The sequence below is a fragment of the Nothobranchius furzeri genome, chromosome 10, assembly GCF_043380555.1.
Source record: "Nothobranchius furzeri strain GRZ-AD chromosome 10, NfurGRZ-RIMD1, whole genome shotgun sequence".
Lineage (NCBI taxonomy): Eukaryota > Metazoa > Chordata > Actinopteri > Cyprinodontiformes > Nothobranchiidae > Nothobranchius > Nothobranchius furzeri.
Window position 1 is genome coordinate 10,317,984 of NC_091750.1, and position 17,785 is coordinate 10,335,768.

Consider the following 17,785-nt stretch of genomic DNA (forward strand, 5'->3'; position numbering starts at 1 on the left):
TTGGTACATGGTTTGACCCCCTTAGGAATGTGCGATCATCATGAAACGTTCAGATCACTTACAACTCAATAGATTCTACCTTCTTGTAACGTTTCAGCCTGATTGGACCTTGTTTTCACACAAATGGACCCAGAATGATGTGAAATTGTGCTTCGTGCAACATAATTCTGGGTGCCATTTAAAAACCATAAGTGCTAATGACTCCATTCCTTTTTGAGGTAAAAGGGGCTGTTAATTGGAGTACTCTAAAACAAACTTGACCTCTCTAGGATATTCAGAAGCCAAGTTATAAGCCCACAAATGTGTAACTGGACTACTTCTTTAAAGTGACACCAGGCCCGGTGACCTTTGGGACATGGTTTGACCCCCTATAGGAATATGCGATCATCATGAAACGTTCAGATCACTTACAACTCAATAGATTCTACCTTCTTGTAACGTTTCAGCCTGATTGGACCTTGTTTTCACACAAATGGACCCAGAATGATGTGAAATTGTGCTTTGTGCAACCTAATTCTTGGTGCCATTTACAAACCATAAGTGCTAATGACTCCATTCCTTTTTGTGGTTGTAGGGGCTGTTGATTGGAGTACACTAAAAAAAACCTGACCTCTCTAGGACATTCAGAAGCCAAGTTATAAGCCCACAAAGGTGTAACTGGACTACTTTAAAGTGACACCAGGCCCACTGACCTTTGGGACATGGTTTAACCCCCTTAGGAAAGTGCTATCATCATGAAACGTTCAGATCACTTACAACTCAATAGATTCTACCTTTCTGTAACGTTTCAGCCCTATTGGACCTTGTTTTCACACAAATGAACCCAGAATGATGTGAAATTGTGCTTCGTGCAACATAATTCTGGGTGCCATTTAAAAACCATAAGTGATAATGACTCCATTCCTTTTTGGGGTAATGGGGGCTGTTAATTGGAGTACTCTAAAACAAACCTGACCTCTCTAGGATATTCAGAAGCCAAGTTATAAGCCCACAAATGTGTAACTGGACTACTTCTTTAAAGTGACACCAGATCCGGTGACCTTTGGGACATGGTTTGACCCCCTTAGGAAAGTGCTATCATCATGAAACGTTCAGATCACTTACAGCTCAATAGATTCTACCTTTCTGTAACGTTTCAGCCCTATTGGACCTTGTTTTCACACAAATGAACCCAGAATGATGTGAAATTGTGCTTCGTGCAACATAATTCTGGGTGCCATTTAAAAACCATAGGAGTACACTAAAATAAACCTGATCTCTCTAGGACATTCAGAAGCCAAGTTATAAGCCCACAAATGTGTAACTGGACTACTTCTTTAAAGTGACACCAGATCCGGTGACCTTTGGGACATGGTTTGACCCCCTTAGGAATGTGCGATCATCATGAAACGTTCAGATCACTTACAACTCAATAGATTCTACCTTCTTGTAACGTTTCAGCCTGATTGGACCTTGTTTTCACACAAATGGACCCAGAATGATGTGAAATTGTGCTTCGTGCAACATAATTCTGGGTGCCATTTAAAAACCATAAGTGCTAATGACTCCATTCCTTTTTGAGGTAAAAGGGGCTGTTAATTGGAGTACTCTAAAACAAACTTGACCTCTCTAGGATATTCAGAAGCCAAGTTATAAGCCCACAAATGTGTAACTGGACTACTTCTTTAAAGTGACACCAGGCCCGGTGACCTTTGGGACATGGTTTGACCCCCTATAGGAATATGCGATCATCATGAAACGTTCAGATCACTTACAGCTCAATAGATTCTACCTTTCTGTAACGTTTCAGCCCTATTGGACCTTGTTTTCACACAAATGAACCCAGAATGATGTGAAATTGTGCTTCGTGCAACATAATTCTGGGTGCCATTTAAAAACCATAGGAGTACACTAAAATAAACCTGATCTCTCTAGGACATTCAGAAGCCAAGTTATAAGCCCACAAATGTGTAACTGGACTACTTCTTTAAAGTGACACCAGATCCGGTGACCTTTGGGACATGGTTTGACCCCCTTAGGAATGTGCGATCATCATGAAACGTTCAGATCACTTACAACTCAACAGATTCTACCTTCTTGTAACGTTTCAGCCTGATTGGACCTTGTTTTCACACAAATGGACCCAGAATGATGTGAAATTGTGCTTTGTGCAACCTAATTCTTGGTGCCATTTACAAACCATAAGTGCTAATGACTCCATTCCTTTTTGTGGTTGTAGGGTCTGTTGATTGGAGTACACTAAAACAAACCTGACCTCTCTAGGACATTCAGAAGCCAAGTTATAAGCCCACAAAGGTGTAACTGGACTACTTTAAAGTGACACCAGGCCCAGTGACCTTTGGGACATGGTTTAACCCCCTATAGGAATGTGCGATCATCATGAAACGTTCAGATCACTTACAACTCAATAGATTCTACCTTCTTGTAACGTTTCAGCCTGATTGGACCTTGTTTTCACACAAATGAACCCAGAATGATGTGAAATTGTGCTTCGTGCAACATAATTCTGGGTGCCATTTAAAAACCATAAGTGCTAATGACTCCATTCCTTTTTGTGGTTGTAGGGGCTGTTGATTGGAGTACACTAAAACAAACGTGATCTCTCTAGGACATTCAGAAGCCAAGTTATAAGACCACAAATGTGTAACTGGACTACTTCTTTAAATTGACACCAGATCCGGTGACCTTTGGGATATGGTTTGACCCCCTTAGGAAAGCGCTATCATCATAAAACGTTCAGATCACTTACAACTCAATAGATTCTACCTGCCTGTAACGTTTCAGCCTGATTGGACCTTGTTTTCACACAAATGAACCCAGAATGATGTGAAATTGTGCTTCGTGCAACATAATTCTGGGTCCCATTTACAAACCATAAGTGCTAATGACTCCATTCCTTTTTGGGGTAATGGGGGCTGTTAATTGGAGTACTCTAAAACAAACCTGACCTCTCTAGGATATTCAGAAGGCAAGTTATAAGCCCATAAAGGTGTAACTGCACTACTTCTTTAAAGTGACACCAGGCCCGGTGACCTTTGGGACATGGTTCGACCCCCTATAGGAATGTGCGATCATCATGAAACGTTCAGATCACTTACAACTCAATAGAGTCTACCTTCTTGTAACGTTTCAGCTTGATTGGACCTTGTTTTCACACAAATGGACCCAGAATGATGTGAAATTGTGCTTCGTGCAAAATAATTCTGGGTGCCATTTACAAACCATAAGTGCTAATGACTCCATTCCTTTTTGTGGTTGTAGGGAATGTTGATTGGAGTACTCTGAAACAAACCTGATCACTCTAGGACATTCAGAAGCCAAGTTATGAGCCCACAAATGTGTAACTGGACTACTTATTTAAATTGACACCAGATCCGGTGACCTTTGGGACATGGTTTGACCCCCTTAGGAAAGTGCTATCATCATGAAACGTTCAGATCACTTACAACTCAATAGATTCTACCTTCCTGTAACGTTTCAGCCTGATTGGACCTTGTTTTCACACAAATGAACCCAGAATGATGTGAAATTGTGCTTCGTGCAACATAATTCTGGGTGCCATTTAAAAACCATAAGTGCTAATGACTCCATTCCTTTTTGTGGTTGTAGAGCTGTTGATTGGAGTACACTAAAACAAACCTGATCTCTCTAGGACATTCAGAAGCCAAGTTATAAGCCCACAAATGTGTAACTGGACTACTTCTTTAAATTGACAACAGATCCGGTGACCTTTGGGACATGGTTTGACCCCCTTAGGAAAGTGCTATCATCATGAAACGTTCAGATCACTCACAACTCAATAGATTCTACCTTCCTGTAACGTTTCAGCCTGATTGGACCTTGTTTTCACACAAATGAACCCAGAATTATGTGAAATTGTGCTTTGTGCAACATAATTCTGGGTGCCATTTAAAAACCATAAGTGCTAATGACTCCATTCCTTTTTGGGGTAATGGGGGCTGTTAATTGGAGTACTCTAAAACAAACCTGACCTCTTTAGGATATTCAGAAGCCAAGTTGTAAGCCCTCAAAGGTGTAACTGGACTACTTCTTTAAATTGACACCAGATCCGGTGACCTTTGGGACATGGTTTGACCCCCTTAGGAAAGTGCTATCATCATGAAACGTTCAGATCACTTACAACTCAATAGATTCTACCTTCCTGTAACGTTTCAGCCTGATTGCACCATGTTTTCACACAAATGAACCCAGAATGATGTGAAATTGTGCTTTGTGCAACATAATTCTGGGTGCCATTTAAAAACCATAAGTGCTATTGACTCCATTCCTTTTTGGGGTAATGGGGGCTGTTAATTGGAGTACTCTAAAACAAACCTGACCTCTTTAGGATATTCAGAAGCCAAGTTGTAAGCCCTCAAAGGTGTAACTGGACTACTTCTTTAAATTGACACCAGGCCCGGTGACCTTTGGGACATGGTTTGACCCCCTATAGGAATGTGCGATCATCATGAAACGTTCAGATCACTTACAACTCAATAGATTCTACCTTCTTGTAACGTTTCAGCCTGATTGGACCTTTTTTTTCACACAAATGGACCCAGAATGATGTGAAATTGTGCTTCGTGCAACATAATTCTGGGTGCCATTTACAAACCATAAGTGCTAATGACTCCATTCCTTTTTGTGGTTGTAGGGGCTGTTGATTGGAGTACACTAAAACAAACCTGATCTCTCTAGGACATTCAGAAGCCAAGTTATAAGCCCACAAATGTGTAACTGGACTACTTCTTTAAATTGACAACAGATCCGGTGACCTTTGGGACATGGTTTGACCCCCTATAGGAATGTGCGATCATCATGAAACGTTCAGATCACTTACAACTCAATAGATTCTACCTTCTTGTAACGTTTCAGCCTGATTGGACCTTTTTTTCACACAAATGAACCCAGACTGATGTGAAATTGTGCTAATGACTCCATTCCTTTTTGGGGTAATGGGGGCTGTTAATTGGAGTACTCTAAAACAAACCTGACCTCTTTAGGATATTCAGAAGCCAAGTTGTAAGCCCTCAAAGGTGTAACTGGACTACTTCTTTAAATTGACACCAGGCCCGGTGACCTTTGGGACATGGTTTGACCCCCTATAGGAATGTGCGATCATCATGAAACGTTCAAATCACTTACAACTCAATAGATTCTACCTTTCTGTAACGTTTCAGCCCTATTGGACCTTGTTTTCACACAAATGAACCCAGAATATGTGAAATTGTGCTTCTTGCAACATAATTCTGGGTGCCATTTAAAAACCATAAGTGATAATGACTCCATTCCTTTTTGGGGTTATGGGGGCTGTTAATTGGAGTACTCTAAAACAAACCTGACCTCTCTAGGATATTCAGAAGCCAAGTTGTAAGCCCTCAAAGGTGTAACTGGACTACTTCTTTAAAGTGACACCAGGCCCGGTGACCTTTGGGACATGGTTTGACCCCCTATAGGAATGTGCGATCATCATGAAACGTTCAGATCACTTACAACTCAATAGATTCTACCTTCTTGTAACGTTTCAGCCTGATTGGACCTTTTTTTCACACAAATGAACCCAGAATGATGTGAAATTGTGCTACGTGCAACATAATTCTGGGTGCCATTTACAAACCATAAGTGCTAATGACTCCATTCCCTTTTGTGGTTGTAGGGGCTGTTGATTGGAGTACACTAAAACAAACCTGATCTCTCTAGGACATTCAGAAGCCAAGTTATAAGCCCACAAATGTGTAACTGGACTACTTCTTTAAAGTGACACCAGATCCGGTGACCTTTGGGACATGGTTTGACCCCCTTAGGAAAGTGCTATCATCATGAAACGTTCAGATCACTTACAGCTCAATAGATTCTACCTGTCTGTAACGTTTCAGCCCTATTGGACCTTGTTTTCACACAAATGAACCCAGAATGATGTGAAATTGTGCTTCGTGCAACATAATTCTGGGTGCCATTTAAAAACCATAGGAGTACACTAAAATAAACCTGATCTCTCTAGGACATTCAGAAGCCAAGTTATAAGCCCACAAATGTGTAACTGGACTACTTCTTTAAAGTGACACCAGATCCGGTGACCTTTGGGACATGGTTTGACCCCCTTAGGAATGTGCGATCATCATGAAACGTTCAGATCACTTACAACTCAATAGATTCTACCTTCTTGTAACGTTTCAGCCTGATTGGACCTTGTTTTCACACAAATGGACCCAGAATGATGTGAAATTGTGCTTCGTGCAACATAATTCTGGGTGCCATTTAAAAACCATAAGTGCTAATGACTCCATTCCTTTTTGTGGTTGTAGGGGCTGTTGATTGGAGTACACTAAAACAAACCTGACCTCTCTAGGACATTCAGAAGCCAAGTTATAAGCCCACAAAGGTGTAACTGGACTACTTTAAAGTGACACCAGGCCCAGTGACCTTTGGGACATGGTTTAACCCCCTATAGGAATGTGCGATCATCATGAAATGTTCAGATCACTTACAACTCAATAGATTCTACCTTCTTGTAACGTTTCAGCCTGATTGGACCTTGTTTTCACACAAATGGACCCAGAATGATGTGAAATTGTGCTTCGTGCAACATAATTCTGGGTGCCATTTACAAACCATAAGTGCTAATGACTCCATTCCTTTTTGGGGTAATGGGGGCTGTTATTTGGAGTACTCTAAATTAAACCTGACATCTCTAGGATATTCAGAAGCCAAGTTATAAGCCCACAAAGGTGTAACTGCACTACTTCTTTAAAGTGACACCAGGCCCGGTGACCTTTGGGACATGGTTTGACCCCCTATAGGAATGTGCGATCATCATGAAACGTTCAGATCACTTACAACTCAATATATTCTACCTTCCTGTAACGTTTCAGCCTGATTGGACCTTGTTTTCACACAAATGAACCCAGAATGATGTGAAATTGTGCTTCGTGCAACATAATTCTGGGTGCCATTTACAAACCATAAGTGCTAATGACTCCATTCCTTTTTGGGGTAATGGGGGCTGTTAATTGGAGTACTCTAAATTAAACCTGACCTCTCTAGGATATTCAGAAGCCAAGTTATAAGCCCACAAAGGTGTAACTGCACTACTTCTTTAAAGTGACACCAGGCCCGGTGACCTTTTGGACATGGTTTGACCCCCTATAGGAATGTGTGATCATCATAAAACGTTCAGATCACTTACAACTCAATAGATTCTACCTTCTTGTAACGTTTCAGCCTGATTGGACCTTGTTTTCACACAAATGGACACAGAATGATGTGAAATTGTGCTTCATGCAACATAATTCTGGGTGCCATTTACAAACCATAAGTGCTAATGACTCCATTCCTTTTTGTGGTTGTAGGGGCTGTTGATTGTAGTACATTAAAACAAACCTGATCTCTCTAGGATATTCAGAAGCCAAGTTATAAGCCCACAAATGTGTAACTGGACTACTTCTTTAAATTGACAACAGATCCGGTGACCTTTGGGACATGGTTTGACCCCCTTAGGAATGTGCGATCATCATGAAACGTTCAGATCACTTACACCTCAATAGATTCTACCTTCTTGTAACGTTTCAGCCTGAATGGACCTTGTTTTCACACAAATGAACCCAGAATGATGTGAAATTGTGCTTTGTGCAACATAATTCTGGGTGCCATTTACAAACCATAAGTGCTAATGACTCCAGTCCTTTTTGTGGTTGTAGGGGCTGTTGATTGGAGTACACTAAAACAAACCTGATCTCTCTAGGACATTCAGAAGCCAAGGTATAAGCCCACAAATGTGTAACTGGACTACTTCTTTAAAGTGACACCAGATCCGGTGACCTTTGGGACATGGTTTGACCCCCTTAGGAAAGTGCTATCATCATGACACGTTCAGATCACTTACAACTCAATAGATTCTACCTTTCTGTAACGTTTCAGCCTGATTGGACCTTGTTTTCACACAAATGAACCCAGAATGATGTGAAATTGTGCTTCGTGCAACATATTTCTGGGTGCCATTTACAAACCATAAGTGCTAATGACTCCATTCCTTTTTGTGGTTGTAGGGGCTGTTGATTGGAGTACAATAAAACAAACCTGACCTCTCTAGGACATTCAGAAGCCAAGTTATAAGCCGACAAAGGTGTAACTGGACTACTTCTTTAAAGTGACACCAGGCCCGGTGAACTTTGGGACATGGTTTGACCCCCTTAGGAAAGTGCTATCATCATGAAACGTTCAGATCACTTACAACTCAAAAGATTCTACCTTCCTGTAACGTTTAAGCCTGATTGGACCTTGTTTTCACACAAATGAACCCAGAATGATGTGAAATTGTGCTTCGTGTAACATAATTCTGGGTGCCATTTAAAAACCATAAGTGCTAATGACTCCATTCCTTTTTGGGGTAATGGGGGCTGTTAACTGGAGTACTCTAAAACAAACCTGACCTCTCTAGGATATTCAGAAGCCAAGTTATAAGCCCACAAATGTGTAACTGGACTACTTCTTTAAAGTGACACCAGGCCCGGTGACCTTTGGGACATGGTTTGATCCCCTATAGGAATGTGCGATCATCATGAAACGTTCAGATCACTTACAACTCAATAGATTCTACCTTCTTGTAACGTTTCAGCCTGATTGGACCTTGTTTTCACACAAATGGACCCAGAATGATGTGAAATTGTGCTTCGTGCAACATAATTCTGGGTGCCATTTAAAAACCATAAGTGCTAATGACTCCATTCCTATTTGGGGTAATGGGGGCTGTTAATTGGAGTACTCTAAAACAAACCTGACCTCTCTAGGATATTCAGAAGCCAAGTTATAATCCCACAAATGTGTAACTGGACTACTTCTTTAAAGTGACACCAGGCCCGGTGACCTTTGGGACATGGTTTGACCCCCTATAGGAATGTGCGATCATCATGAAACGTTCAGATCACTTACAACTCAATAGATTCTACCTTCTTGTAACGTTTCAGCCTGATTGGACCTTGTTTTCACACAAATGGACCCAGAATGATGTGAAATTGTGCTTCATGCAACATAATTCTAGGTGCCATTTACAAACCATAAGTGCTAATGACTCCATTCCTTTTTGTGGTTGTAGGGGCTGTTGTTTGGAGTACAATAAAACAAACCTGACCTCTCTAGGACATTCAGAAGCCAAGTTATAAGCCCACAAATGTGTGACTGGACTATTTCTTTAAAGTGACACCAGGCCCGGTGACCTTTGGGACATGGTTTGACCCCCTTAGGAAAGTGCTATCTTCATGAAACGTTCAGATCACTTACAACTCAATAGATTCTACCTTTCTGTAACGTTTCAGCCTGATTGGACCTTGTTTTCACACAAATGAACCCAGAATGATGTGAATTTGTGCTTTGTGCAACATAATTCTGGGTGCCATTTAAAAACCATAAGTGCTAATGACTCCATTCCTTTTTGGGGTAATGGGGGCTGTTAATTGGAGTACACTAAAACAAACCAGATCTCTCTAGGACATTCAGAAGCCAAGTTATAAGCCCACAAATGTGTAACTGGACCACTTCTTTAAATTGACACCAGATCCGGTGACCTTTGGGACATGGTTTGACCCCCTTAGGAAAGTGCTATCATCATGAAACGTTCAGATAACTTACAACTCAATAGATTCTACCTTCTTGTAACGTTTCAGCCTGATTGGACCTTTTTTTCACACAAATGGACCCAGAATGATGTGAAATTGTGCTTCGTGCAACATAATTCTGGGTGCCATTTACAAACCATAAGTGCTAATGACTCCATTCCTTTTTGTGGTTGTAGGGGCTGTTGATTGGAGTACACTAAAACAAACCTGATCTCTCTAGGACATTCAGAAGCCAAGTTATAAGCCCACAAATGTGTAACTGGACTACTTCTTTAAAGTGACACCAGGCCCAGTGACCTTTGGGACATGGTTTGACCCCCTTAGGAAAGTGCTATCATCATGAAACGTTCAGATCACTTACAGCTCAATAGATTTTACCTTTCTGTAACGTTTCAGCCCTATTGGACCTTGTTTTCACACAAATGAACCCAGAATGATGTGAAAATGTGCTTCGTGCAACATAATTCTGGGTGCCATTTAAAAACCATAGGAGTACACTAAAATAAACCTGATCTCTCTAGGACATTCAGAAGCCAAGTTATAAGCCCACAAATGTGTAACTGGACTACTTCTTTAAAGTGACACCAGATCCGGTGACCTTTGGGACATGGTTTGACCCCCTTAGGAATGTGCGATCATCATGAAACGTTCAGATCACTTACAACTCAATATATTCTACCTTCCTGTAACGTTTCAGCCTGATTGGTCCTTGTTTTCACACAAATGGACACAGAATGATGTGAAATTGTGCTTCATGCAACATAATTCTGGGTGCCATTTAAAAACCATAAGTGCTAATGACTCCATTCCTTTTTGAGGTAAAAGGGGCTGTTAATTGGAGTACTCTAAAACAAACTTGACCTCTCTAGGATATTCAGAAGCCAAGTTATAAGCCCACAAATGTGTAACTGGACTACTTCTTTAAAGTGACACCAGGCCCGGTGACCTTTGGGACATGGTTTGACCCCCTATAGGAATATGCGATCATCATGAAACGTTCAGATAACTTACAACTCAATAGATTCTACCTTCTTGTAACGTTTCAGCCTGATTGGACCTTGTTTTCACACAAATGGACCCAGAATGATGTGAAATTGTGCTTTGTGCAACCTAATTCTTGGTGCCATTTACAAACCATAAGTGCTAATGACTCCATTCCTTTTTGTGGTTGTAGGGGCTGTTGATTGGAGTACACTAAAACAAACCTGACCTCTCTAGGACATTCAGAAGCCAAGTTATAAGCCCACAAAGGTGTAACTGGACTACTTTAAAGTGACACCAGGCCCAGTGACCTTTGGGACATGGTTTAACCCCCTATAGGAATGTGCGATCATCATGAATTGTTCAGATCACTTACAACTCAATAGATTCTACCTTCTTGTAACGTTTCAGCCTGATTGGACCTTGTTTTCACACAAATGGACCCAGAATGATGTGAAATTGTGCTTCGTGCAACATAATTCTGGGTGCCATTTACAAACCATAAGTGCTAATGACTCCATTCCTTTTTGGGGTAATGGGGGCTGTTAATTGGAGTACTCTAAATTAAACCTGACATCTCTAGGATATTCAGAAGCCAAGTTATAAGCCCACAAAGGTGTAACTGCACTACTTCTTTAAAGTGACACCAGGCCCGGTGACCTTTGGGACATGGTTTGACCCCCTATAGGAATGTGCGATCATCATGAAACGTTCAGATCACTTACAACTCAATATATTCTACCTTCCTGTAACGTTTCAGCCTGATTGGACCTTGTTTTCACACAAATGAACCCAGAATGATGTGAAATTGTGCTTCGTGCAACATAATTCTGGGTGCCATTTAAAAACCATAAGTGCTAATGACTCCATTCCTTTTTGGGGTAATGGGGGCTGTTAATTGGAGTACTCTAAATTAAACCTGACCTCTCTAGGATATTCAGAAGCCAAGTTATAATCCCACAAATGTGTAACTGGACTACTTCTTTAAAGTGACACCAGGCCCGGTGACCTTTGGGACATGGTTTGACCCCCTATGGGAATGTGCGATCATCATGAAACGTTCAGATCACTTACAACTCAATAGATTCTACCTTCTTGTAACGTTTCAGCCTGATTGGACCTTGTTTTCACACAAATGGACCCAGAATGATGTGAAATTGTGCTTCGTGCAACATAATTCTAGGTGCCATTTACAAACCATAAGTGCTAATGACTCCATTCCTTTTTGTGGTTGTAGGGGCTGTTGTTTGGAGTACAATAAAACAAACCTGACCTCTCTAGGACATTCAGAAGCCAAGTTATAAGCCCACAAAGGTGTGACTGGACTATTTCTTTAAAGTGACACCAGGCCCGGTGACTTTTGGGACATGGTTTGACCCCCTTAGGAAAGTGCTATCATCATGAAACGTTCAGATCACTTACAACTCAATAGATTCTACCTTTCTGTAACGTTTCAGCCTTATTGGACCTTGTTTTCACACAAATGAACCCAGAATGATGTGAAATTGTGCTTTGTGCAACATAATTCTGGGTGCCATTTAAAAACCATAAGTGCTAATGACTCCATTCCTTTTTGGGTTAATGGGGGCTGTTAATTGGAGTACAGTAAAAAAAACCAGATCTCTCTAGGACATTCAGAAGCCAAGTTATAAGCCCACAAATGTGTAACTGGACTACTTCTTTAAAGTGACACCAGGCCCGGTGACCTTTGGGACATGGTTTGACCCCCTATAGGAATATGCGATCATCATGAAACGTTCAGATCACTTACAACTCAATAGATTCTACCTTCTTGTAACGTTTCAGCCTGATTGGACCTTGTTTTCACACAAATGGACCCAGAATGAGGTGAAATTGTGCTTTGTGCAACCTAATTCTTGGTGCCATTTACAAACCATAAGTGCTAATGACTCCATTCCTTTTTGTGGTTGTAGGGGCTGTTGATTGGAGTACACTAAAACAAACCTGACCTCTCTAGGACATTCAGAAGCCAAGTTATAAGCCCACAAAGGTGTAACTGGACTACTTTAAAGTGACACCAGGCCCAGTGACCTTTGGGACATGGTTTAACCCCCTATAGGAATGTGCGATCATCATGAAACGTTCAGATCACTTACAACTCAATAGATTCTACCTTCTTGTAACGTTTCAGCCTGATTGGACCTTGTTTTCACACAAATGGACCCAGAATGATGTGAAATTGTGCTTCGTGCAACATAATTCTGGGTGCCATTTACAAACCATAAGTGCTAATGACTCCATTCCTTTTTGGGGTAATGGGGGCTGTTAATTGGAGTACTCTAAATTAAACCTGACATCTCTAGGATATTCAGAAGCCAAGTTATAAGCCCACAAAGGTGTAACTGCACTACTTCTTTAAAGTGACACCAGGCCCGGTGACCTTTGGGACATGGTTTGACCCCCTATAGGAATGTGCGATCATCATGAAACGTTCAGATCACTTACAACTCAATATATTCTACCTTCCTGTAACGTTTCAGCCTGATTGGACCTTGTTTTCACACAAATGAACCCAGAATGATGTGAAATTGTGCTTCGTGCAACATAATTCTGGGTGCCATTTAAAAACCATAAGTGCTAATGACTCCATTCCTTTTTGGGGTAATGGGGGCTGTTAATTGGAGTACTCTAAATTAAACCTGACCTCTCTAGGATATTCAGAAGCCAAGTTATAAGCCCACAAAGGTGTAACTGCACTACTTCTTTAAAGTGACACCAGGCCCGGTGACCTTTTGGACATGGTTTGACCCCCTATAGGAATGTGTGATCATCATGAAACGTTCAGATCACTTACAACTCAATAGATTCTACCTTCTTGTAACGTTTCAGCCTGATTGGACCTTGTTTTCACACAAATGGACCCAGAATGATGTGAAATTGTGCTTCATGCAACATAATTCTGGGTGCCATTTACAAACCATAAGTGCTAATGACTCCATTCCTTTTTGTGGTTGTAGGGGCTGTTGATTGTAGTACATTAAAACAAACCTGATCTCTCTAGGATATTCAGAAGCCAAGTTATAAGCCCACAAATGTGTAACTGGACTACTTCTTTAAATTGACAACAGATCCGGTGACCTTTGGGACATGGTTTGACCCCCTTAGGAATGTGCGATCATCATGAAACGTTCAGATCACTTACACCTCAATCGATTCTACCTTCTTGTAACGTTTCAGCCTGAATGGACCTTGTTTTCACACAAATGAACCCAGAATGATGTGAAATTGTGCTTCGTGCAACATAATTCTGGGTGCCATTTAAAAACCATAAGTGCTAATGACTCCATTCCTTTTTGTGGTTGTAGAGGCTGTTGATTGGAGTACACTAAAACAAACCTGATCTCTCTAGGACATTCAGAAGCCAAGTTATAAGCCCACAAATGTGTAACTGGACTACTTCTTTAAATTGAAACCAGGTCGGGTGACCTTTGGGACATGGTTTGACCCCCTTAGGAAAGCGCTATCATCATGAAACGTTCAGATCACTTACAACTCAATAGATTCTACCTTCCTGTAACGTTTCAGCCTGATTGGACCTTGTTTTCACACAAATGAACCCAGAATGATGTGAATTTGTGCTTTGTGCAACATAATTCTGGGTGCCATTTAAAAACCATAAGTGCTAATGACTCCATTCCTTTTTGGGGTAATGGGGGCTCTTATTATGAGTACTCTAAAACAAACCTGACCTCTTTGGGATATTCAGAAGCCAAGTTGTAAGCCCACAAAGGTGTAACTGGAGTACTTCTTTAAAGTGACACCAGGCCCTGTGACCTTTAGGACATGGTTTGACCCCCTATAGGAATGTGTGATCATCATGAAACGTTCAGATCACTTACAACTCAATAGATTCTACCTTCTTGTAACGTTTCAGCCTGATTGGACCTTGTTTTCACACAAATGGACCCAGAATGATGTGAAATTGTGCTTCGTGCAACATAATTCTGGGTGCCATTTACAAACCATAAGTGCTAATGACTCCATTCCTTTTTGTGGTAGTAGGGGCTGTTGATTGGAGTACACTAAAACAAACCTGATCTCTCTAGGGCATTCAGAAGCCAAGGTATAAGCCCACAAATGTGTAACTGGACTACTTCTTTAAAGTGACACCAGATCCGGTGACCCTTGGGACATGGTTTGACCCCCTTTGGAAAGTGCTATCATCATGACACGTTCAGATCACTTACAACTCAATAGATTCTACCTTTCTGTAACGTTTCAGCCCTATTGGACCTTGTTTTCACACAAATGAACCCAGAATGATGTGAAATTGTGCTTCGTGCAACATATTTCTGGGTGCCATTTACAAACCATAAGTGCTAATGACTCCATTCCTTTTTGTGGTTATAGGGGCTGTTGATTGGACTACAATAAAACAAACCTGACCTCTCTAGGACATTCAGAAGCCAAGTTATAAGCCGACAAAGGTGTAACTGGACTACTTCTTTAAAGTGACACCAGGCCCGGTGACCTTTGGGACATGGTTTGACCCCCTTAGGAAAGTGCTATCATCATGAAACGTTCAGATCACTTACAACTCAATAGATTATACCTTCCTGTAACGTTTAAGCCTGATTGGACCTTGTTTTCACACAAATGAACCCAGAATGATGTGAAATTGTGCTTCGTGTAACATAATTCTGGGTGCCATTTAAAAACCATAAGTGCTAATGACTCCATTCCTTTTTGGGGTAATGGGGGCTGTTAACTGGAGTACTCTAAAACAAACCTGACCTCTCTAGGATATTCAGAAGCCAAGTTATAAGCCCACAAATGTGTAACTGGACTACTTCTTTAAAGTGACACCAGGCCCGGTGACCTTTGGGACATGGTTTGATCCCCTATAGGAATGTGCGATCATCATGAAACGTTCAGCTCACTTACAACTCAATAGATTCTACCTTCTTGTAACGTTTCAGCCTGACTGGACCTTGTTTTCACACAAATGGACCCAGAATGATGTGAAATTGTGCTTCGTGCAACATAATTCTGGGTGCCATTTAAAAACCATAAGTGCTAATGACTCCATTCCTATTTGGGGTAATGGGGGCTGTTAATTGGAGTACTCTAAAACAAACCTGACCTCTCTAGGATATCCAGAAGCCAAGTTATAATCCCACAAATGCGTAACTGGACTACTTCTTTAAAGTGACACCAGGCCCGGTGACCTTTGGGACATGGTTTGACCCCCTATAGGAAAGTGCGATCATCATGAAACGTTCAGATCACTTACAACTCAATATATTCTACCTTCCTGTAACGTTTCAGCCTGATTGGACCTTGTTTTCACACAAATGAACCCAGAATGATGTGAAATTGTGCTTCGTGCAACATAATTCTGGGTGCCATTTAAAAACTATAAGTGCTAATGACTCCATTCCTTTTTGGGGTAATGGGGGCTGTTAATTGGAGTACTCTAAATTAAACCTGACCTCTCTAGGATATTCAGAAGCCAAGTTATAAGCCCACAAAGGTGTAACTGCACTACTTCTTTAAAGTGACACCAGGCCCGGTGACCTTTTAGACATGGTTATACCCCCTATAGGAATGTGTGATCATCATAAAATGTTCAGATCACTTACAACTTAATAGATTCTACCTTCTTGTAACGTTTCAGCCTGATTGGACCTTGTTTTCACACAAATGGACCCAGAATGATGTGAAATTGTGCTTCATGCAACATAATTCTGGGTGCCATTTACAAACCATAAGTGCTAATGACTCCATTCCTTTTTGTGGTTGTAGGGGCTGTTGATTGTAGTACATTAAAACAAACCTGATCTCTCTAGGATATTCAGAAGCCAAGTTTTAAGCCCACAAATGTGTAACTGGACTACTTCTTTAAATTGACAACAGATCCGGTGACCTTTGGGACATGGTTTGACCCCCTTAGGAATGTGCGATCATCATGAAACGTTCAGATCACTTACACCTCAATAGATTCTACCTTCTTGTAACGTTTCAGCCTGAATGGACCTTGTTTTCACACAAATGAACCCAGAATGATGTGAAATTGTGCTTTGTGCAACATAATTCTGGGTGCCATTTACAAACCATAAGTGCTAATGACTCCATTCCTTTTTGTGGTTGTAGGGGCTGTTGATTGGAGTACACTAAAACAAACCTGATCTCTCTATGACATTCAGAAGCCAAGTTATAAGCCCACAAATGTGTAACTGGACTACTTCTTTAAAGTGACACCAGATCCGGTGACCTTTGGGACATGGTTTGACCCCCTATAGGAATGTGCGATCATCATGAAACGTTCAGATCACTTACAACTCAATAGATTCTACCTTCTTGTAACGTTTCAGCCTGATTGGACCTTGTTTTCACACAAATGGACCCAGAATGATGTGAAATTGTGCTTCGTGCAAAATAATTCTGGGTGCCATTTACAAACCATAAGTGCTAATGACTGCATTACTTTTTGTGGTTGTAGGGGCTGTTGATTGGAGTACACTAAAACAAACCTGATCTCTCTAGGACATTCAGAAGCCAAGGTATAAGCCCACAAATGTGTAACTGGACTACTTCTTTAAAGTGACACCAGATCCGGTGACCTTTGGGACATGGTTTGACCCCCTTAGGAAAGTGCTATCATCATGACACGTTCAGATCACTTACAACTCAATAGATTCTACCTTTCTGTAACGTTTCAGCCCTATTGGACCTTGTTTTCACACAAATGAACCCAGAATGATGTGAAATTGTGCTTCGTGCAACATATTTCTGGGTGCCATTTACAAACCATAAGTGCTAATGACTCCATTCCTTTTTGTGGTTGTAGGGGCTGTTGATTGGAGTACAATAAAACAAACCTGACCTCTCTAGGACATTCAGAAGCCAAGTTATAAGCCGACAAAGGTGTAACTGGACTACTTCTTTAAAGTGACACCAGGCCCGGTGACCTTTGGGACATGGTTTGACCCCCTTAGGAAAGTGCTATCATCATGAAACGTTCAGATCACTTACAACTCAATAGATTCTACCTTCCTGTAACGTTTAAGCCTGATTGGACCTTGTTTTCACACAAATGAACCCAGAATGATGTGAAATTGTGCTTCGTGTAACATAATTCTGGGTGCCATTTAAAAACCATAAGTGCTAATGACTCCATTCCTTTTTGGGGTAATGGGGGCTGTTAACTGGAGTACTCTAAAACAAACCTG